The sequence below is a fragment of the Scyliorhinus canicula genome, chromosome 3 (assembly GCF_902713615.1).
Source record: "Scyliorhinus canicula chromosome 3, sScyCan1.1, whole genome shotgun sequence".
Taxonomy (NCBI): domain Eukaryota; kingdom Metazoa; phylum Chordata; class Chondrichthyes; order Carcharhiniformes; family Scyliorhinidae; genus Scyliorhinus; species Scyliorhinus canicula.
The window spans coordinates 103,894,068-103,917,331 of NC_052148.1; the positions used below are offsets into that span (position 1 = coordinate 103,894,068).

The 23,264-nt window shown below is 48.1% G+C and overlaps 1 protein-coding gene across 1 annotated transcript in view; it reads left to right on the forward strand.

The window, feature by feature from the left end:
* The first annotated feature begins 5,385 nt into the window (after positions 1 to 5,385).
* si:dkey-250l23.4 (E3 ubiquitin-protein ligase RNF180) overlaps positions 5,386 to 23,264 on the forward strand; it is a 171,603-nt gene continuing 153,724 nt past the window's right edge. The window contains exon 1 of the mRNA XM_038791010.1: positions 5,386 to 5,715. The gene's annotated coding sequence lies outside the window, so the exon portion shown is untranslated. The remainder of the gene's footprint in view (positions 5,716 to 23,264) is intronic.

The window sequence follows — 23,264 nt, forward strand, 5'->3', positions numbered from 1 at the left end:
TCCCGGAAAACGCGCCAATACCTTGTCCGGCCCATCAGGGTACATGCAGCACACTTGATGCCAGTCCAGCCAAAGACGTTTCAGTCAATCCCGCCTCAGAAAACTGGGGTTTGAACCTTTCACTACCATCAATGGTAGGTTGGCTGATTGCGCCCCATATTCCATGGGAACTTCCGACGTACCTGATCTCCAAAGGCTCCCCATGTATGTTGCCAATCATGCGTTGGTGTCCCGCAATGCCAAAGCGTGGATGCTGATGTGTTAGGCAGGTTGATTCGCTGTGGACTGCACTTGATGCAGTGAAGCTAGAAACAGACTTGTAACACTGGAGAAGATCCAACATGGTTTTATCCAACAATAGAACTAACAAACATATTCAGCTGTGGGTCTACACTATACTGAACTGACTGGAGACCTTGTACTAGCCTGACCAGACTTACTAGCTACCGCATGGTGTTTGCATCTGCTGGCTCGTGGACTCTGACTGTCTCAGTGGCTGGGTCCAGAGAGAGCGGGAAACCTAGTGCCCTCTGGCTTTATAGTGTTAGTGTCCTGTCTGGTGATTGGCTGCACTGTGTTGTGTGCTTACTGGTCATCCTGCATGTCAATCACTGCCTGTCTGCACCTCATTATATACATGAGTAGATATTATGACAGATGCCCCAGCGGATCCGGTCATAAGTGCGGCGGCTGATCACTGAGACCGTGGCCCTGGTATTGAGCTCCATCTGTACAGGGAAACCGTTGATCCGGACCATCACCTGAACGGGCATCACCCTTGGTGCTGAGAATCAGCAAAGGTGGTGGGAGGCGTCTGCCTGGTCGTCCACAAAATGTGTCCTCCCCCTGAGATGATCATTGGACAGGCTTCCCCACTGGTGCCCGGTTTGCCGATTTATCCGGGTACATACGCGTCCATCTCGCAGGTTGGGAGTCTCCGGTATGGGGGAGTGATGCCGACTCTTGCTGGGAAAGTGTTGTCGCTGGTGCTGGTCACTAGGACTGTCTCCTTTGGCGGCAGTCCTGAACTACAGCACAGGAAGGTGACGCTCCGCATCCAGCGGGGCATCCTAGGTTGAGGACCGCCATTGCTCGAAGCTCCTGGACTCCGCGATCTGCACCCTCCCGGGACAAAGCTGTTTTGGTTGCTTTCTTCAGGTCGAGATGTGCTTCGCCCAATAAGCGGTCATCGTATCACGGATGCTGCAGACCAACCTATCACTGAGCGCCTCAAATAATGTTGCGCTGAACTCGCAGAACTCGAAGAGTTTCCGAAAGCAGACCAGGAATTTGTTCACGGACTCTCCCTGGTTTTGTGGAAATGAGAACGGCGGATAATCAGCAGCGGTTTTAGATAAAAATGGTCACGCGCCAGAGAGACTAACCACAAACTGGTGGGTGTCTGGAGAATCCAGAAATGATTCTTGATGATGTTGTAAGGTCTGCCCCACAGACTGCCAGGAGGGTCACCGTTTGTCTGACGCCCCGACAATGCCATTGAGGCAAAAAAAAAGTACAATCACTAGATATATTGAATCCAGTCACCCATTTCTGTGTTGACCACCTCCAACTTTCTGATCAGTGGCATACCGCAGCAAGGATGTAGGCCTCCTGAGTCAAGGTGGGCCTGGTCTGGAGGAAATGGCACCTCTTGCAAATCTACTTTACCCTCATCGCCAGTGTAAAGTCCTAGGCAAGCGACCACTCACAAGTGATGACTGTAAGAAACTCGAGTTATATTATATTACACCTCCTATACCCCAAAGTGTCAGAGGCCTTTGGATTAAGGGGGAAGCTCCGCCCACACCTCACCTCGGTAGATCGTACTCCGGTGAGGCCCTAGGGATCCTGAGGTTGCAGATCCCTTGGCCTCCTGTAGGGTTATAACAGTTGCATTTCTTGAGGTAAGCCTACAAGATGTCTTTGAAGACCTTCCATTGCTCTCCTCTTGTTCGTGGTCCTTCCTTGAGTTGGGTGAAGAAGATTTGCTTTGGCAGTTGGGACTCTGACACCCTAAGCATATGGGCGGCCCAGCAGAGTTGGTTTTGGATGATCATGGCCTCAATACTGGTGCTATTGACTCCTTCAAGGACACTAACGTTAGCATGCCTGTCCTGCCAGCTGATTCAGATCAAAAGTCCATTTGCATTTTGCAATGTTTTTTAAGCTGAGTTGTTTACTACCCTCCCTGATGTGATGTTCATCCTTAGAAGCCTCAGTTATATTTCAATTCGAAACTTGGGTGACTGTGTGGTGTTTGCACATTCTCCCCGTGTCTGTGTGGGTTTCCGAGAACCATGGAATAGAACCACAGAATTCCTATAGTTCAGAAGAAGGCCCATCACGTCTGCACCCACCCTCTGAAAGAATATCCTACCTGTGTCCACTCCCCCGCACTATCCCTGGAACCTAACCTGTACATCCCTAGACATTAAGGGGCAACTTAGCATAGCCAATCCACCTAACATTCACATCTTTGGACTGTGGGAGGAAACCAGTGCACCCGGAGGAAACCAATGGGGAGAATGTACAAACTCCACATAGACTGTCACCCAAGGCCGGAATTGAAGGATATAGAGGAATATGGGCCAAATGTGGGTAATTAGGGCTAGTTTAGTGATAAAAACTGGGCAGCATGGACAGGTTGGGCCGAATGACTCTATAACCTCTGTGAACCCTGGTCTCTGGCGCTGTGAGACAGCAGTGCTAACCACTGTGCTACCATGCCGCCGCCATTTCCTCCGGGTGCTTCGATTATCTGCCACAGTCCAAAGATGTGCACGTTAGCTGGATTAGCCTTGCTAAATTTCCCTTTAGTGTCCAAAGGTTAGATGGGGTTATGGGGATAGGTCAGCGGCGTGGGCGGTGCCAGTGAAGACTTGATGGGCTGAATGGTTTCCTTCTGAACTGCAGTGATTCTATAAACACTAATCAAAAAAAATCAGATGTTACAAGGACTGTGACAGCAAAAGGCCCTGGGGCACTTTTAAAATCCTGCACCTCCTTCTCCCTCACGCTGCATACCCTCCCTTGCCCTTCCATCTTTCTCCCTCTCCCTATCTTTTCTCCCTTCCCTCTTTATCCTTTTCTCCTCCATTTTCCTCCCCTCCCTCCGCCTTACCATCCCTCTCCTTCTGCCCTTTACCTCCCCTCTCCCACCTCCCAATTCTCTCCTGCCCTGCCCCTCTCCTCTCTCCCCACTTCCTTGCTTCCTTCCCGCTTTCCTGATTTCTCCTCCCTCCCTTCTACACTCCCATCTCCCTCCCAGACCTAGTTAGGTGCTCTCATTTTTTTCTCTGCAGAAAGCGCTGAACTGCCTTTGATTTGGTCCAAGAGCTGTCAATCACAGCCAGATGATTGGTTAGTTTCACAGCAGGCTACCTTGAAATTCACTCTCAAGCGTGAAGGTAAATGAGATGAGACAATGCAGACTGCTGGGTGTGTGTGCAAACTGTCAATCACAGCCTAGTGAAATCAGTTTCACATTGATGTGAATTAAAGCATTGCAGATCACGAAGGGGTTTAAACCCAGCTGATGTGGTTTTCCCTTTCTAGCAATTTCCAGGTGCCGTGTTCTCTGCCTGAGCCAACAGGTGTCTTGCACAGGTGAGTTTTAAAGCAGTGTTTTTTTTTAACTGTCTCTGTTTGGACTGCTATCTCGCTTCCAGGCAGGGGTTTCCGTAATGGGGGTGCCCAGGCAAGAGTTTCGGTAATGGGGACCTTCCTGGCTGGAGTCCTTGTAGTGGGGTGGGGGGGGGGGGGAGGGTCTTCTTTTATGTGGGGTCCTTATTATGGTGGTGCTTTCTGGTGGGAGGGTTCTCCATAATACGGGGTTCTGGTGGGTGTTACTCAAGGGTTTGTGGTAGGGGTCTCTCTTATGAGGGGCTCTGGTGGGGGAGGATAGCCCTCAAAAAGACTTTGGGGGCAACTGTCTAAAAGAGTTATCCCCTTGGCCCACCATGAGATCCACCGCACCAGGGCCACGTTGGGAATTACCTGTACCAATTCCCGCCTACGTGAATCCCGGACTAGAGGACCGGACTTTCTTGCAGGCTTGGAGAATCCGTTACCCAGCCCATTAATAGGATGCAAATGGATTAATTTGCACCCTCCCACTGGCGGACGGCGTGAACCTCGATGCTGCCACCAGCGGGAAACTGGAGCATCTGGCACGATTTAGTTTTTAGCCGACTCTGGATTATCTGCCGCATGGGGAACTACTTGCAGCGGGCAGTGAAGAATCCAGCCCATGAATTTCCCAATGACCAAAGCAAAGGCTCACTCAACAGGATTTTATGTTTTCAGAGAAAAGGCAAAATGGGCAGAGGAAGGGGGAAATGGGGAGAGGGGTGAATGGGGAAGGTAGGGATAGATGGGTGGAGAGAATGGGAAGAGGGAGAAATGATGGGGAGATGGAGGGTTGGAGGAAATGGGCAGAAGGAGAGAGGGGGGGGAAATGAAGAGAGGGAGGGGGAAATGGGCAGATGGAGGGGAAGGAAAATGGGAAGAGGAAGGGATCGAGGCATAGGGGCAAAGGCGAGGGCGGAATGGTGGGTAGATGGGGAAAGAGAGGGCTGGAGAGAGGGAGGGAGAGAGAGAGAGAGAGAGGTGGGTAGATGGGGAGAGAGGGGGTGGGTAGAGATGGGGAGAGAGGGGGTGGGTAGATGGGGAGAGGGAAGGGTGGAGGCAGGGTGGGTAGATGGGGAGAGGGAGCAGTGGAGAAATAGGGAGAGGGAGCAGTGGAGAAATAGGGTGAGGGAGGGGTGGGGAAATGGGTAGGAGGGAGGGCTGGGGAAATCTGAAGAGGGAGCGGGTGAGGGATATTGGGAGGAGGAGAATGGGGAGAGGGAAATGGGGGAGAGGGAAATGGGGGACGGGAAATGGGAGGGGGCAGGTGGAATGGGGAGGGAGATAGGGAATGGGGAGAGGGAGGAGGAATCAGGGGTGGGACAGGGTGGGGGAATGGGGAGAGGAGGCATTGGGGAGAGGGAGGAAGGCTTGGGGTGCCGGGTTTGGGGAATACCGGGTGGGGAGGGGTCTCAGATGGGGGTTTGCAGGTGTCGGATGGGATTGGAGGGAGGGGTTGGGGGTGGGGATTTTGGGTGGGGGAGGGGTTTGGGATTTCAGGTGGGGGAGGGGTTGGGGGTGTCTGGTGGGGGAGGGATTGGGATTTCGGGTGGGGGAGGGGTTGGGGATTTTGGGTGGGGGAGGGGTTGGGGATTTTGGGTGGGGGAGGGGTTGGGGATTTCAGGTGGGGGAGGGGTTGGGGGTGTCGGGTGGGGGAGGGGTTGGGGGTGGGGATTTCGGGTGGGGGAGGGGTTGGGGATTTCGGATGGGGGAGGGGTTGGGGATTTCGGGTGGGGGTGGGGACAGTTGGGGGGAGGGGTTGAGCAGGAGCGGGCCGGAAGCTGCCTCCGGGCTCCTTGCCATGGATTTGGCGGCTGTCTTGGGCCGGCTCTGTGTGAGGAGAGCCCGGCTACGGGCTCGGGAAGAGCCGGAATGGCGGCCTTTCGCCCAGTCGGGGCCGGAGTGACAGCCTCTTGTGGAAAGTGGCGGAGCTGCTACTTGTACTGACTGTGTCCAGTTTAAATGTACAAGGGGAATGTTAAAACTCATTTCTGATACAAGCTTCTGGTGTTCTTAATATCTCTCCATTTGATTCAGGCTTGAGAAAAAAATTGGAATATCTCACCACGTCAGAGGCGCTATATAAACGTAAGTTATGTTTTCCCCCCTTAAAGAGCACCTACAGCTCCGAGATGACCTTAAGTGGTGTGGTGTATGGGTTTTTGTGGTGTATGGGTTAATTATCCTGCAGTAACCTATATTGGGAACAACTTCAGCCTCTACTACCCCTGAGACCACCCTTGTTGGATTCCAGTGTATCCAGTCAGTAAGTCTTCTGATGACCCCCCCCCCCCCCCCCCCCCCAAAACAGCTAAACAGTTTCATATCTTTCTTCGAGCAACTTTAATGTTCTACCCCTGAGCATCTGTTTCTCCTGGGGGGATACTTTGAGACATGCACCACGTTAAAGGCACGATATAGATGCAAACTGCCGTATGGGAGCTGTGGAAATCTAAAGCTAAAGTGATGGGACATTCTGTGAGAAGACCGAAGTCGAACAGTTGCAGTTTGTTTAGCAGATAGATCGATCAGCCTCTGTGTCCAACAGAGATATAGATGGGAATAATTAGGATAAAATTAATAATGTCAGGGGACCCAAAATTGTTTTATGAGAGATGTGTAATGATTGTCACAATTAAACAGGATTAACACCTATGGTTCTGAAATAGTTTAGTAAGAAGGTTCTGGACTGCAATTATAGAAGCATGCCTTAAAACAATTTAATATTTTTCACTTTATATTTGAAGGATTTTCCCTTTCACTACTTATGTTGTATTTTTGCACCTTGTTTTGTTGTAAATATTGTTGATACTTGACAGGATTATGTAATTATATTTGACTTCCTTTAACCCATGATTGAACATCACACGAGTTGGTAGATGTTTCTTGGGTCATTCAGAAAAGGGCAAGAGACACTATGTGAAGAACAAAAAACAAAGAAAATTACAGCACAGGAACAGGCCCTTCGGCCCTCCCAGCCTGTGCCGATCCAGATCCTTTATCTAAATCTGTCGCCTATTTTCCAAGGATCTACTTCCCTCTGTTCCCCACCCGTTCATATATCTGTCTAGATGCATCTTAAATGATGCTATCGTGCCCGCCTCTACCACCTCTGCTGGCAAAGCGTTCCAGGCACCCACCACCCTCTGCGTAAAAAACTTTCCACGCACATCTCCCTTAAACTTTCCCCCTCTCACCTTGAAATCGTGACCCCTTGTAATTGACACCCCCACTCTTGGAAAAAGCTTGTTGCTATTCACCCTGTCCATACCTCTCATAATTTTGTAGACCTCAATCAGGTCCCCCCTCAACCTCCGTCTTTCCAATGAAAACAATCAAACTTTGTTCATAGCTAGCACCCTCCATACCAGGCAACATCCTGGTGAACCTCCTCTGCACCCTCTCTAAAGCATCCACGTCCTTCTGGTAATGTGGCGACCAGAACTGCACGCAGTATTCCAAATGTGGCCTAACCAAAGTCCTATACAACTGTAACATGACCTGCCGACTCTTGTACTTAATACCCCGTCCGATGATCACCATGGCCTTCATAGCCGGAGGATTCGAGTACAGGAGCAGGGATGTCTTGCTGCAATTACACAGGGCCTTGGTGAGGCCACACGTGGAATATTGTGCGCAGTTTTGGTCTCCTTATCTGAGGAAGGATGTTCTTGCTCTAGAGGGAGTGCAGTGAAGGTTTATCAGACTGATTAGAGGGATGGCGAGACAATGTGTGAGGAGAGATTGAATCGGTTAGAATTGTACTTGCCGGAGTTCTGAAGAATGAGGGGGATCTCACAGAAATATATAAAATTCTAACAGGACTCAACAAAGTAGATGCCGGAAAGATGGTCCTGATGGTGGGCACGTCCAGAACCAGGGGTTACAGTCTGAGGATATGGGGTAGATTATTTAGCACAAGAGGTGACGAGAAATATCTTCACAGAGAGTGGTTGACCTGTGGAATTCATTACCACAGGAAGTAGCTGAGGCCAAAACATTGTATGTTTTCAATAAACAGCACTTAGGGCGAAGGGGTCAAAGGATATGGGGGGAAAGTTAGAATTGGGTTATGGAGTTGGATGATTCACCATGATAATGAATGGCAGAGCAGGCTTGATGGGCTGAATGGTCGTCTCCTATTTCAGCCATGATCATAATAAATGGTGGAGCAGGCTGGAAGGGCTGAATGGCCTCCTCCCTATATTCTTATGTGTCTGATAACATTTTTCTTTCTTTTCTAAGGAAGCCACTTTTGTTGAGGCAACAGATGTTTTTTTGCAGCTAGTTTTAGTTAACATAGTTTCTATTGACTGCTGGGCTCCAAACATAACCAAATATTGAGCATATAAAGAAGCACTGTAAGATGCAAGGGCCAACAAATTATTAATGGAAGTGTTTTGTGGCACTAAACATGTCGCTCACCTGCTGTCTCTAATGATTGAGAGTAACATTAGGGGCTGGTTTAGCTCACTGAGCTAAATTGCTGGCTTTTAAAGCAGGCCAGCAGCATGGTTCGATTCCCGTACCAGCCTCCCTGGACAGGTGCCGGAATGTGGCGACTAGAGGCTTTTCACAGTAACTTCATTGAAGCCTACTCGTGACAAGCGATTTTCATTTTCATTTCATTAATGACATAGAAAAACAAAAAAGCAAGATAATCAGCAATTGAGTGGTGATGCTAAGTTCAATGAATAAACTGTCCAGTGATATGAAATGAGATTTGTAGGAGTGGCAGGAGCCAGCTGAACCTTTTACTATGATACTTTAAAATATTTGAGAGCAAACATTTTTAGTTGGTTGGCCCATTCAAATATGCATGCTTGCCTCATCAATCGGGTGGTAGAACCAGAGTTCATTTTAGATGAACACCATCTAGAACCATTTGACTAAAAGTGGTAGCTCACAGTACAGAAAATCAGCAGGTTTGATATTTTGGGTTTGACGTGATTAGGCAAGTAAAAAAAATGCTTTGCCCCATGTTGGAATTGGGTCATCCTAAATGGCTAATCTCCTACCTCAAATCCATCCTTCCTGCACTATCCTATTTTCTTTACTTTTCTTAGTACCCAAAAATTTATCAACTTCTGCCTTGAATATACTCAATGCCTGAATATTCAGAATTCCCTGGAGTAAAACATTTCAAAGATTGATGATATTTTGATGAAGAAATTCTTCTTTATCTTGGTCCTAAATGACCAACTCCTGACACTTGAGATTGTGGTCTTGTTTGCTAGATTCTACAGCCAGGGGAAACATTTTCTCAGCATCTAGCCTTATCAAACCCTTTAATGAGATCATCTTTCATTCTTCTAATTTCCAGAGAATATAGACCTCCCTCTCTTTTAGGTACCATATCCTAAGAGGGCATTGACAACCATGAATCTCCATGTGATTGTTGCTCTGGATGGATCATCTTCGTTGATGGTATATTTAATCCGGTTTGTGAGTTCTTAAAGATCGTTCTTTGTCAACCTCAATTTTTTTTACCATCGATTTTTACCATCAGCATCAGACTTTCTAAATCATGACTTATTACATGCCCTAGAATCTAACTCTCTACCTGATCTTAGTCAGCAGATTTCTTTTAGTCTCAAATTTTGTCAACACCTCTGCATTGGTTGTGTGACTTGGCAAAGATAGCTTCATTGTTCACCTCAAAAACTACAACTTTGCAGCCTCACTTCTTCTCTGCATTGCTTCATTGTGCAAAATTGGTGTAATGCAGCATTGCAGGATTCTCAGCTTTGTTTCCATGACTAATTTTGCATTGATCATAATCTATTTTTATTTTTTGGAATGCTTCTTTGGTGATTCCAATCCTTTGTCTTATTTCTTGGTCACACTTTCTATTCAATGCTAACAGATTTCCAAAGTAACAAAATTTGTCTGCCTGTGTGACCTTTTCATTCTTCACTCTGATATAACATTTTGGTGTGAATTTTTGTTTGAACACCACACAACATTTTGTTTTCTTACAATCTATGCTCAACTATTTGTTCTCACTTTCACTCATCTAACGTTTGCAGTTTCTCTTCAGAGTCAGATGTATACAAGAAGGACGGGTTGCATCTAAACTGGAGGGGCACCAATATCTTGGCTGGGAGGTTTGCTAGAGTCACGTGGGAGGATTTAAACTAGACGGCAACGGGTGGGAACCAGAGCATTAGCTTAGAAGGTGTAATAACTGAAGGGGAAATAGAGAACAAAAATAAGAGAACAACATCACCCTCAGGCAGAGCAAAAAAGATGACAAGTATGAGAAGGGAGGTGGTCAATGCAGCACTGAGGTTATTGTACCTTAATGCGCGCAGTATACGGAACAAGGCAAACGAGCTTGTTACACACATTGAAATTGGCCGGTACGATGTTGCGGGCATCACAGAGATGTGGCTGCAAGGGGATCAGGGCTGAGATCTAAATATCCAAGGATATGTGTCCTATCAAAAGGGCAGGCAGATGGGCAAAGGAAGCGGAGTTGCATTGTTAGTAAGGAATGAAGTTAAATCGATAGCAAAAAGCGTTATAGGATCTGAAGGCATAGAATCTCTGTAGGTAAAGTTGAGGAATTGCAAAGATAAAAAGACCTGATGGGAGTTATGTACAGGCCCCTAGCACTTGTCAGGATGTGGGGCAGAAAATAAATCAGGAGATAGAAAAGGGCTATCAAAAAGGCAATATTACAATAGTCATGGGTGACTTCAAAATGCAGGTGGACTGGGAAAATCAGGTTGGTAGTGGATCCCAAGAAAAATAATTTGTGGAATGTCAAAGGGATGTATTTTTGGAGCATCTTGTGACAGTCTAGTAGGGAACAGGCAATTCTGGATTTGGTGATGTTTAATGAAATGAAAAAATGAAATGAAAATTGCTTATTGTCACGAGTAGGCTTCAATGAAGTTACTGTGAAAAGCCCCTAGTCGCCACATTCCGGCGCCTGTCCGGGGAGGCTGGTACGGGAATGGTAATGAGGCAGACTTGATTAGGGAACTTAAGGTGAAGGAACCCTTAGGGAGCAGTGACCACAATATGATAGAATTTTCCCTGCAGTTTGGGAGGGAGAAGCTGGAACCAGATGTAACTGCATTACAATTAACAAAGGGTAACTACAAAGACACGAGGGAGGAGCTGGCCAGAGTTAATTGGATAGGAAGTCTAGCAGGGAAGACAGTGGAACAGCCATGGCAGCAGTTTTTGGGGGTTATTCAGGAGGCACAACAGAAATTCATCCTAAGGAGGAGGAAACATGCTAAGGGGAGGGTGAGGCATCCATGGCTGACGAGGGAAGTCAAGGACAGCATAAAAGCAAAAGAAAAAACATACAAAGTGGCGAGGATTAGTGGGAAGCCAGAGGATTGGGAAGTCTTTAAAAGCGAGCAGAGAACAACGAAAAAAGCAATAGGGGAGAGAAGATGAATTCTGAGTGTAAGCTAGCTAGTAATATAAAAGAAGATAGGAAGATATTTTTTCAATATATAAAAGGTAAGAGAGAGGAAAAAATAGACATTGGACCACTGGAAATATGGCTGGAGAAGTAATAATAGGAAACAAAGAAATGGCAGAGGAACTGAATAGTTACTATGCATCAGTCTTCACAGTGGAAGACACCAGTGGGATGCCAGAGCTTCAGGAGAATCAGGGGGCAGAGGTGAGTGGAGTGGCCATCATAAAGGAGATGGCTCTGGGGAAACTGAAAGGTCTGAAGGTAGATAAATGACCTGGGCCGGATGGACTGCACCCAAGATTCTAAAAGAGGTAGCTGAGGAGATTGTGGAGGCATTAGTGATGATCTTTCCAGAATCACTGGAGGCAGGGAGGGTCCCAGAGGACTGGAAAGTGGCTAATGTAACACTGCTGTTTAAGAAGGGAGGGAGGCAGAAGATGGAAAATTATAGGCTGGTTAGCCTGACTTGGGTCATTGGTAAGATTTTAAAGTCTGTTATTATAAGATGAGATCGCGGAGTACTTGGAAGTGCATGATCAAATAAGACTGAGCACAGCTTCGTTAAGGGGAGGTCATGTCTGACAAATCTGTTAGAGTTCTTTGAGGAGGTTACAAGGAAGTTAGACAAAGGAGAATCAGTGGACATGATTTATTTAGATTTCCAAAAGGCCTTTGACAAGGTGCCGCATAGGAGACTTAAATAAGTTAAGAGCCCATGGTGTTAAGGGTAAGATCCTGGGATAGATAGAGGATTGGCTGACTGGCAGAAGGCAGAGAGTGGTGATAAAGAGGTCTTTTTCAGGATGGCAGCCGGTGATTAGTGGTGTACCTCAGGGGTTAGTGCTGGGACCACAACTTTTCACAATATACATTAACGATCTGGAAGAAGGAACTGAAAGCATTGTCGCCAAGTTTGCAGATGATACAAAGATATGTAGAGGGACAGGTAGTATTGAGGAAGCAGGTGGGCTGCAGATGGACTTGGACAGACGAGAAGAGTGGGCAAAGAAGTGGAGATGGAATACAATGTGGTAAAGTGTGAGGTTATGCACTTTGGAAGGAGGAATGGAGGGATAGACTATTTTCAAAATCAGGAAATGCTGAGGAAATCAGAAGCACAAAGGGACTTGGGCGACCTTGTTCAAGATTCTCTTAAGTTAACGTGCGATTCTCTTAAGTTAACATGCTGGTTCAGTTGGCAGTTAGGAAGGCAAATGCAATGTTAGCATTCATATCGAGAGGGCTAAAATACAAGAGCAGGGATGTACTTCTGAGGCTGGTCCAACTCCATTTGGAGTATTGTGAGTAGTTTCAGGCCTCTTATCTAAGGAAGAATGTGCTCTACTTGGAAAGGGTCCAGAGGATCCCTGGAATGAAGAGCTTGTCGTATGAGGAATGGTTAAGGACTCTGGGTCTGTACTCTTTGGAGTTCATAAGGATGAGGGGGGATCTATTGAAACTTACAGAATATTGCGAGATGAAAGAGCAAACGGTGGGAAATCTCAGCAGGTCTGGCAGCATCTATAGGGAGAGAAAAGAGCTAACGTTTCGAGTCCAATGACTCTTTGTCAAAGCTAACAGTCAGAGAATGTGGGGAATATTTATACTATGGAGTGAGAATGAAAGATGAGTCATAGCCACAGAAACCCAGGGAGATGGGGTGCTAATAGCCACAGAAACCAAGAGAAAAGAGTGCTGATGGCAGTCCCCAGAGAGAACAAAAGGTGTGGGAGGCCAAACAGCAGAGAAACTAACATCAGAGGCTAATCTGTGACAGATGCAAATGTGGGGGGAGGGGAAGGGGGAAGCGAAGGGGTAAGGAAAGGTCGATAAGATTGGGGGAGGGGGTTTAAATATATATTAAGAAAGACAAGAAAGAAATGGTAAGAGACAGTTGAAATGAAATGGGTGAAAACAAATGGGTCTAGGTGGGGCAGAGCTAATCATCTGAAGTTGTTGAATTCGTTGTTGAGACTGGAAGGCTGTGAAGGCCAAATCACTGAGTGTCTTAAAGACAGAGATAGATAGATTCTTGATTAATAACGGGATAAGGGATTACGGGGAGAATGCAGGAGAATGGTGATGAGAAAAATATCAGCCATGATTGAATGGCGAAGCAGACTCGATGGGCCTAATTTTGCTCCTATGTCTTACGGCAATAAGGGCTGTGCCATCGGCGTGAATTATACTATTGAAGTTGTAACCTCCAACTAATAATTCAGGAAGGTTTTCAATCTCTCTTTTCACTATGCAAATTGAACACTCCTGGGGGAAGGACCGCACCCTCGTCTGACCCCTCTTTTAATCTTCAAAATTGCTTAGATTGTTTTCAATTGTTAGGTCTGCGGTTTGTTCCCAATAAAGATTTCTTATAACTCAAAAGATTCTTGCATCAAGATCAAGAGACTCGGTAACATGCTCATCAGTTTTTCACGTTTCACCTTATCAAATGCCTTGCTATAATCAATAAAACACATGAACAGATCCTTTTTCAGCTCCAAGGTTCTTTCTTTTTTCTTTGAAATAATTTTTATTGAAAAATTTTGAATTTATACAACAACGCACCATAGTAAAATACCAAAAATAACAATAATATTAACAATCATAAACATTCGCCCCACCTCCATGAACAACACAGCATTTTAACAACAACGCAAAGTAACACAATATAAAGTTACAGAATAGACACTACAATAAGGAACACTCTCGACACCGTCCCCGCCACCCCCTTCCAGAATTCTTCCAGTGCTGGGCATGCCCAGAACATATGGGCGTGGTTCGCTGGACTCCCCGAACATCTGGTGCACCTGTCCTCACCCCCAAAGAACCTACTCATCCTAGTCCTGGACATGTGGGCCCGGTGCAGCACCTTACATTGGATGAGACTAAGCCTCGCACATGAGGAGGAAGAGTTGAGTCTCTCCAAGGCATCCGCCCAAGTCCCATCCTCTATCTGCTCCCCGGGTTCCTCCTCCCATTTAGCCTTCAGCTCCTCCACTGACGACTCCTCCACCTCCTGCATTACCTTATAGATGTCAGACACCTTCCCCTCTCCGACCCACACCCCCGAAAGCACTCTGTCCATCGTCCCCCACGACGGCAGCAGAATCCCTCTACCTGTCGCCTAGCAAACGCCTTTACCTGCAAGTATCTGAACATGTTCCCTTGGGGAAGGCCAAATTTATCTTCCAGTTCCCCCAGGCCCGCAAACCTCCCGCCAATAAACAGGTCCCTCAATTTGCTGATGCCCGCCCTTTGCCACCCCCTAAATCCCCCATCCTTGTTCCCTGGGATGAACCGATGGTTGCCACCCAGTGGAGCCTCCATCGAGCCCCCTGTTTCCCCCCGATGCCGTCTCCACTGTCCCCAGATTCTTAGGGTCGCCGCCACCACCAGGCTCGTGGTAAACCTCTTAGGGGAGAGCGGCAACGGTGCCGTTACCATGGCACCCAGGCTCGTACCTCTACATGACGCCATCTCCATTCTTTTCCATGCCGCCCCTCCCCCCTCCATCACCCATTTACGCACCATTGACACATTGGCTGCCCAATAGTACCCCAGAAGGTTGGGCAGCGCCAGCCCGCCTCTATCCCTCCCTCGCTCCAGGAACACCCTCTTCACTCTCGGAGTCCCATGTGCCCACACAAAGCTCAAAATACTGCTAGTCACTCTCCTAAAGAAGGCCCTGGGGATAAAGATGGGCAGGCACTGAAAGAGGAACAAGAACCTCGGAAGCACTGTCATTTTGACGGACTGTACCCTCCCCGCCAACGATAATGGCAGCATGTCCCACCTCTTGAACTCCTCCTCCATCTGATCTACAAGTCTGGTGAAGTTATGCTTGTGAAGAGTCCCCCAGTCCCTGGCCACCTGCACCCCCAGGTACCTAAAGCTCTCCTCTGCCCGCCTAAGCGGGAGCCTACCAATTCCTTCCTCCTGGTCTCTGGGGTGCACCACAAACACCTCGCTCTTGCCTAAATTTAATTTATAACCTGAAAAGGTCCCAAACTCAGCTAGCAACTCCATCACTCCTGGCATCCCTCCCACTGGGTCTGCCACATACAGTAACAGGTCATCGGCATACAACGACACCCTATGTTCCTCTCCACCTCGCACCAAGCCTCTCCACCTCTCTGAATCCCTCAACGCCATCGCCAGCGGCTCGATTGCCAGTGCAAACAACAAGGGGGACAGGGGGTAACCCTGCCTGGTCCCTCGGTAAAGCCGGAAGTACTCCGACCTCCTCCTATTCGTGGCCACGCACGCCATTGGGGCCTCATATAGCAGCCTTACCCATCTAATGAACCCTTCACCAAATCCAAACCTCCCCAACGCCTCCCATAGGTACCCCCACTCCACTCTATCGAAGGCCTTCTCCGCATCCAGTGCCACCACTATCCCTGCCTCCCCCTCAATCGCCGGCATCATGATGACATTCAACAATCTCCGCACATTCGTGTTCAGCTGCCTTCCCTTCACGAAACCTGTCTGGTCCTCGTGCACAACCCCTGGCACACAGTCCTCTATCCTGGTGGCCAGGATTTTTGCCAGGACCTTAGCATCCACGTTGAGGAGAGATATGGACCTGTATGAACCACACTGCTGGGGGTCCTTGTCCCTCTTTAAAATTAACGAGATCAGCGCCCGCGACATCGTCAGGGGCAAAGTCCCCCCTTCCCATGCTTCATTAAGTGTCCGCACCAGCAAGGGGCCCACTAGGTCCACAAACTTTTTATAAAATTCCACCGGGAACCCATCCGGCCCCGGTGCCTTCCCTGACTGCATCTGCCCGATCCCCTTAACTAGCTCCTCCAGCTCAATCGGCGCACCCAACCCCTCCACCTTCTCCTCCTGCACCTTCGGGAAAGAAAGCCCGTCAAGGAACCTCTCCATTCCCCTCCTCTCCCCTGTTGGCTCCGACCGGTACAGTTCCCCGTAAAAGTCCTTGAAGACCTCATTCACCTCTACCCCCTTCCGCACCACATTCCCACTCTTGTCTCTCCCTTCAGCAATTTCCTTAGCCGCATCCCGCTTGCGGAGCTGATGAGCCAGCATCTTACTCGCCTTTTCACCATGTTCGTACACTGCCCCTTGTGCCTTCCTCCACTGTGCCTCCGCCTTTCTAGTGGTCAGCAAATCAAATTCAGCCTGCAGGCTGCGCCTCTCCCCCAACAGTCCCTCCTCTGGTGCCTCTGCATACCTCCTGTCCACCTCCAGCATCTTTCCCACCAGTCTATCCCTCTCACTCCTCTCGCTCCTCTCCCTGTGTGCCCGGATGGATATCAGCTCCCCATGAATCACTGCCTTCAGGGCTTCCCAGACCATCCCCACCTGAACCTCCCCCGTATCATTCACCTCGAGGTACCCCTCAATACTTGCCCGGACCCTCCTACACACCTCCTCCTCCGCCAACAACCCCACATCCAACCGCCACAACGGACGTTGGTCCCGCACCTCCCCCATCTCCAACTCTATCCAATGCGGAGCGTGGTCGGAGATTGCAATGGCCGAATACTCGGCCTCCTCCACTCTCGGAATCAGTCCCCTACTCACCACAAAGAAATCTATCCGAGAGTAGACCCTATGTACGTGGGAGAAGAAAGAGTACTCGCGTGCCCTCGGCCTCACAAACCTCCATGGATCCACCCCACCCATCTGATCCATAAACCCTCTCAGTACCTTGGCCGCCGCTGGCCTCCTACCCGTCCTAGAGCTGGACCGATCCAGTGAAGGATCCAACACCGTATTAAAGTCCCCCCCCCCCCCCATGATCAGACCTCCCGCCTCCAGATCCGGGACCCGTCCCAACATACGCCTCATAAACCCCGCATCGTCCCAATTTGGGGCATACACACTAGCCAGTACCACCTTCTCTCCTTGTAGCCTGCCCCTAACCATAACATACCTACCCCCCTTATACGCCACCACCTCCGATGCCTCAAACAACACATTTTTCCCCACCAGAATCGCCACTCCCCGGTTCCTCACATCCAACCCAGAGTGGAAAACCTGCCCCACCCATCCCTTCCTCAGGCGGACCTGGTCCGCCACCTTCAGGTTGGTCTCCTGAAGCATTGCCACATCTGCCTTTAGCCCCTTCAGGTGAGCCAGTACCCTCGACCGCTTCACCGGCCCATTCAACCCTCTCGCATTCCAGGTGACCAACCGGATCAGAGGGCGTCCCGCCCCCCCTCCCCCGTTGACTAGCCACTGTCCGCCCCAGGCCAGCACCCCCTGCCCGACCCAGCCCCCACAGCGACAACACCTCTCCTCTGTCCCCCCAGCCCCCACCAGCTCCTTCCTGACCCTACCAGCAGCAACCCGGTATTCCCCTTTCCCCCCCTCCCTTCCCCCCCAGGCTAGGAACCCTCCCAGCCGCGAACCGTCCTCCATTGTACTTCCGTGGGTCAGTTCACTTCTGCTGACCCCGGAAACTCCCGCCAATAACCCGACCCCTCCCAAAGTGGGATCATCCCCCAATCTATCCCTCCTCCAGGCACCGCTCCAGCGCGGGGAAGAACCAGTTAAGGCCCCGCCTCCCCCGACACCGTCTCCGTCCCCCAGCCCCGCAGCGCGGGAAACCAAAGGAAAGCCCGCGCTTTCGCACTGCCCCACCATACCTCTCTGACGCAGCTCCCAAATAACAGCCCACTCCATACCCCCAACCCGACATAGACCCTCCCCGTAAGATACACAACTCAACCAATGCCCCACAGCAGAAAAAAACATAGCAGAACAACACCCCCATAAATAACCATATCAAAATTGCAAAAGTACAAAAAAAAAGAACATAGCAACAGCAGAATCCAGCGCTCAGATATTACAACCGACCCCGCAACCCCAAACCCCTAGTTCAAGTCCAGTTTCTTCGTCCGCACGAAGGCCCAGGCCTCCTCCGGGGAATCGAAATAATAATGCCGGTCCGAATAAGTTACCCACAGGCGCGCGGGCTGCAACATTCCGAACTTTATCTTTTGCCTGTAAAGCACCTCCTTCGTTCGATTAAATCCGGACCGCCGCTTAGCCACCTCCGTACTCCAATCCTGGTAGATCCGTACTACCCCATTCTCCCACTTGCTGCTCTTCACCTTCTTAGCCCAGCACAGCACATACTCCCGATCACTGAACCGGTGGAACCTCACCAGCACCGCACGCGGGGGTTCATTGTCCTTAGGCCTCCTGGCCAGTACTCTGTGTGCTCCCTCCAGCTCCAAGGGCAGATGGAAAAACCCGGCCCCCACTAGCGAGTTCAGCATTATAGCCACATAGGTTGTCAGGTCCGACCCCTCCAGCCTCTCCGCAAGGCCCAAGATCCGCAGGTTTTTCCGCCTCATGCGGTGATCAAGCTCCTCGAAGCGTTCCTGCCACTTCTTGTGGAGTGCCTCGTGCCCCTCCACCTTACTCACGAGGACCACGGCCTCCTCCTCTCGTTCAGTGGCCTGCGTCTTCAACTCCTTGATGGCAGCACCCTGGGTGGTCTGAATCTCCGACAGCCTTCTGTTTGTTTCCTGCAGAGAGCTCAGTACCTCAGCCTTGAAGTCTGTGAAGCAGCGCAGGAGAGCAGCTAGTTGCTCCTGGGCCCACTGTTTCCACTCCTCTGGAGCTCTGCCGGTGGCCATCTTGGATCCCTTCCCCCGTTTTTTCTGGGGAGCTGCTGCTGATTTTTCCCCCCTTTCCACTCCGAGTTCGAGTCATGGACTGCGGGGAAAGTCGTTCAGCACACCTTCCCCCACCGGGAGACGTCGAAAAATTTCCGTTTTTGGGCTCTAAAAAGAGCCGAAAAGTCCGTTTAAAACGGGAGCTCCCAAATGTGTGGCTTCCTACTTCATCACAGCCACCGGAAATCCCCAAGGTTCTTTCTGATAGCATACGTACCAGAAAGGTCGCATTTCTTGTTCCTCTATCTACTACAAAACCGCATTGAAGTGAAATTTCTGGCTTTATCTTGCTCAAAGCCCTATTAATCAGTACTTGTGGAAGATCTTAGTAATGTGACTCATCATACTAATAAGAATAATAATAATCGCTTATTGCCACAAGTAGGCTTCAATGAAGTTGTGAAAAGCCCCTAGTCGCCACATTCGGGCGCCTGTTCGGGGAGGCCGGTACGGGAATTGAACCTGCGCTGCTGCCTTGTTCTGCCAGCTGTTTAGCCCACTGTGCTAAACCAGCCCCTGCAAGTGCGATGGTGTTTACATTCATTTGCTGTGGGCTTTTTAGGAAGTGCAATAAATGTTGATTTATTTAAATCTCCTGAAATTCTTTCTATGTTATAAACTGCATTAAAGATCGGAGACAGTTTGTGTATTCCACAGTTTTCTAAACTTGTTCACTTGGGCCTTTGACTTTATGTTTTTCATCTTATTTACTGCAGTTCTTACTTTGTCTTTCCTGATTTTGTCATGAAAGAGAAAGTAATGACTATGAAGAAGAGGATATTGGTAACATTTCATGATGAGGTTGTTAAAACCAAACTTCAGTAAAAAATAAATTGAGGTGATTTTCTTAATGGGTGATTTAAAAGGCAACATAGTTGGACTTCATGGCCTGGGTGATCCCAATGAAAGAGGGGAAATGTAGATCAATTGGTATAGCAAATGATCAGGTCATTCTAAATACTTGGTTCAAGAAACATTTAAGGAAATAGACCTGGGAAAGCCTTGGTGACATGACCAGAAATCAAATTGACAGTGTGAGAAAAGAGCAGATTCTGAAACACGGTTCAACAAGTGAAGACCTATCTAGCACTGATTGGAAGTAACAATGTACCTGCAGTCCGCTCCATCAAAATAAAGCTGAGGATATTGGAAAAACAGCAACATTAAGGAGACTAGATTATGAACTGCTCAATATAGAGAGCTCAATTTAAAACAAAATGCAGAGTGGAAGTTAAAACCATTTCAAACCATTTGAAGACCAAGGAAACCATTCAACATGGGAAACATCCAAAGCATCAGTGTTGGAATTATCAAAAAGCACCAATGGATGACAGATACATTTTGGACCCGATGGTGCACAGCAAGGAGGTAAAGCAATTAACTCAATGGAAATATCAGGAATTGGATAAAAGGATCAAACAAAAAGCGTTGAAGAGAAGGAAAAATGTTTGAACAAAAAATGTATCAGAGTAGAATAATGTAAAAACACAGCCTAAAGAATATCGCATAAAGACATTAGGGTAATGATAGGAAAAGTTGGATCCTGGCAGATGCATCAGAATGTTGTCTAAATTATCAGACACTTTGAGCAGTTTATTTTTTAAATGTTTTACCCAGGTGCCCTTATTTGTGAGATGAACAAAGGACAAGCACAGGTTCACGATTCAACCCAAAGTTATTCACAAACACAATAAAACAGTTATTATCCCAAATATTGTCGTCCAAGATTCTAATACTACCCATGACGATGGACTTGATCGAGCTGCGGGGCCAATCCTCTGGGCCTCTGTCGTTTCAGGGCCTTCTGCGAAGGTGGGACTCGCACGCCTATTCTGTGTATTCTGTGATATCTCTAAAAATAGGTTCTGTAATTATTTCTATGATAGGTGTCATGGTAACTGGTCTCCAGTTCAGTTTTCTCTCCCTCCATTTTTAAGCAGTGAGGTTACTTTTGCTGTTGTCCAGTGCATGGGAACTGCTCTGGAATCCAGTGAAGTCTGTAAGATCAGAACCAAACCAATATTTCTCCAGCTGTCTTTTATACCCCAAGGAATAAGCCGTTAGATTCCTGGAATTTCACAACTTTTAACCCTGATAAATGTTTCAGTACAATTTCTTTACTAATAATTTGTTTTAAGTTCCTCATTCTCACTGGACTTGTCATTACCCTTATTTCTGGAATTTGTTTAGGGCAGCATGGTGGCGCAGTGGTAGCACTGCAGTCTCACGGCGCAACCCAAAGATGTGCAAGGTAGGTGGATTGAACACGCTAAATTGCCCCTTAATTGGAAAAAATGAATGGGTACTCTAAATTTAAAAAGAAATCTGGAATTTGTTTTGATGTCTTCTGCTGTGAAGACTGATGCAAAGCATTCATTTAATGGTGGGTGTTGAATTCTAGAGGTGCGATGTGCATAACTGCACTTGATGTCAAGGGACCATTACAATACTGGAGTCAATGGGTATCGGGGGTGGGTAGGATCACTGTACTGAATGAAGTCATAGCTAATGCAAAGCAAGCTGGTTGCGGTTGTTGGAGGCCTAGAAGATTGCTGCAGGAGTTCCACATGGTCATGTCCTAGGCCCAGCCACCTTCAACTGCTTCTTCAATGATCTTCCTTCCCAACAGGTGGTCAGAAGTGGGGATTTTCACTGATTGCACAGAATTCAGAACTATTTGCAATTCCTCAGATAATGGAGCCTGCAAGATTCTGACATTCAAGCTTGGGCTGACAAGTGGCAAGTAGCATTTGTGCCAGGCAATGATCATCTTCAACAAGAGAGAATCTAACCATTGAGTGAACGTGGAGAGGTTGTTTCCACTTGTAGGAAAAATTTGAACCAGAGGACACCATCTCAGGCTAAAGGGACGATCCTTTAAAACAGATGAGGAGGAATTTCTTCAGCCAGAGGGTGGTGAATCTATGGAACTCTTTGCCGCAGAAGACTGTGGAGGCCAATTCACTGAGTGTCTTTAAGACAGAGATAGATAGGTTTTGATTAATAAGGGAATCAGGGATTATGGGGAGAAGGCAGGAGAATGGGGATGAGAAAATAGCAGCCATGATGAATGGCAGAGCAGACTCGATGGGCCGAGTGCCCTAATTCTGCTCCTATGTCTTATGGTCTAACCGCCTCCCTTTGACATCCAAAGCTATTTATCGCTGAATCCCCCCACTCTCAAACATCCTGCACATAACCATTGAAACCAAATTGGAGCAGCCATATAAATATTTTGAATGCAAGAGCAGGTTGGAGGCTGGGAATTCTGTGGTGAGTAATTCTCCTCCTGACTACCCAAAGTCCACAAGGTACAAGTCAGGCATGCGACGGAATACTCTTCATTTGCCTGGAATAATTCTGCTTCAACAACCTAACACCATCCAAGACAGTAGCCTGCTTGGTTAGCATCCTGTCCACCATCCTAAAGAGTTACCCCCTCCACTGCTGGTGCCGAGTGACAACAGTGACTACTTGCAGGATGTAATTCAGGAACTTGCTAAGGCCACTTTGACAGCACCTCCAAACTATGACCTCTACCACCTAGAAGACAAGGGCAGCAGGAGCATGAGAGCATCACCACCTGCAAGTTCTCCCCTCGATGTTGTACACCACCCTGACTTGGAACTGTACCACAATTTATTCACTGTCGCTAGGTCGAACACCTAGGGTCCCTTCCTCACGGTTTGTGCATGTATCTACAGTCGATGGATTACAGTGTTTCAGGAAAGTCAGTCAGCACTATCCTCTCAACGCCAGTTAGGGTTGGAAAATACTTCCTGTCCTTGCCGGTGATACTCATATCTCATGCACAATTGGTGGTGGGGGGGGAGGATTGAGTCAAAGGTCATAATGTAAAACTGGAACTGCATACCACAGGGCTTATGAGATCAGGATGTGTTCATCTAACTCACACCCATATGGCACAACTTGGGAACCTGATGGGGTAGTAGGGGAAGAGTGGACGTTGTGGGCTTGATACCTGCTTGGTGGGAGGAATTGAATTGGTTTAAAATGTTTTGACCTTTTTATTAATTGATTTCCTTTATAAAGAGAGCCACATTGCCAGAATGCCCCTGGAAGGTCTTTGGGATAGTGCCTTAAATACAAATCACCAATCACCAATAGGGGCTTTTCACAGTAACTTCATTTGAAGCCAACTTGTGACAATAAGCGATTTTCATTTCATTTCATTTTCATCTGGAAGTCTTTTTTTTTAAACTGACATTCATGGCGGGATCCCGCTTCCTGCCATCAGAATAGTAAGTAGGTAACACATCCCCACTGACTCCCAAGTGCCCCAAAGCCATTTCATGCTCAGGTGGGTGTTAATTGGCTGCAGGTAGGCGTTCCACCATTCACTTGGACAAGAACTGCAGTGGGCTGAAGAGTAATTGTATAAGGATGCCACCGGAGATCAAGGTATGTTCAAGGAGCCCCAGAGTGGGGAAGGCTGGGAGGAGAAGGGGGAGTGCTATTGGTAGTGAAGGGGATGATCTGGCTTATCAGGGGAGAGGCTAGTGGGGAGAGAGAAG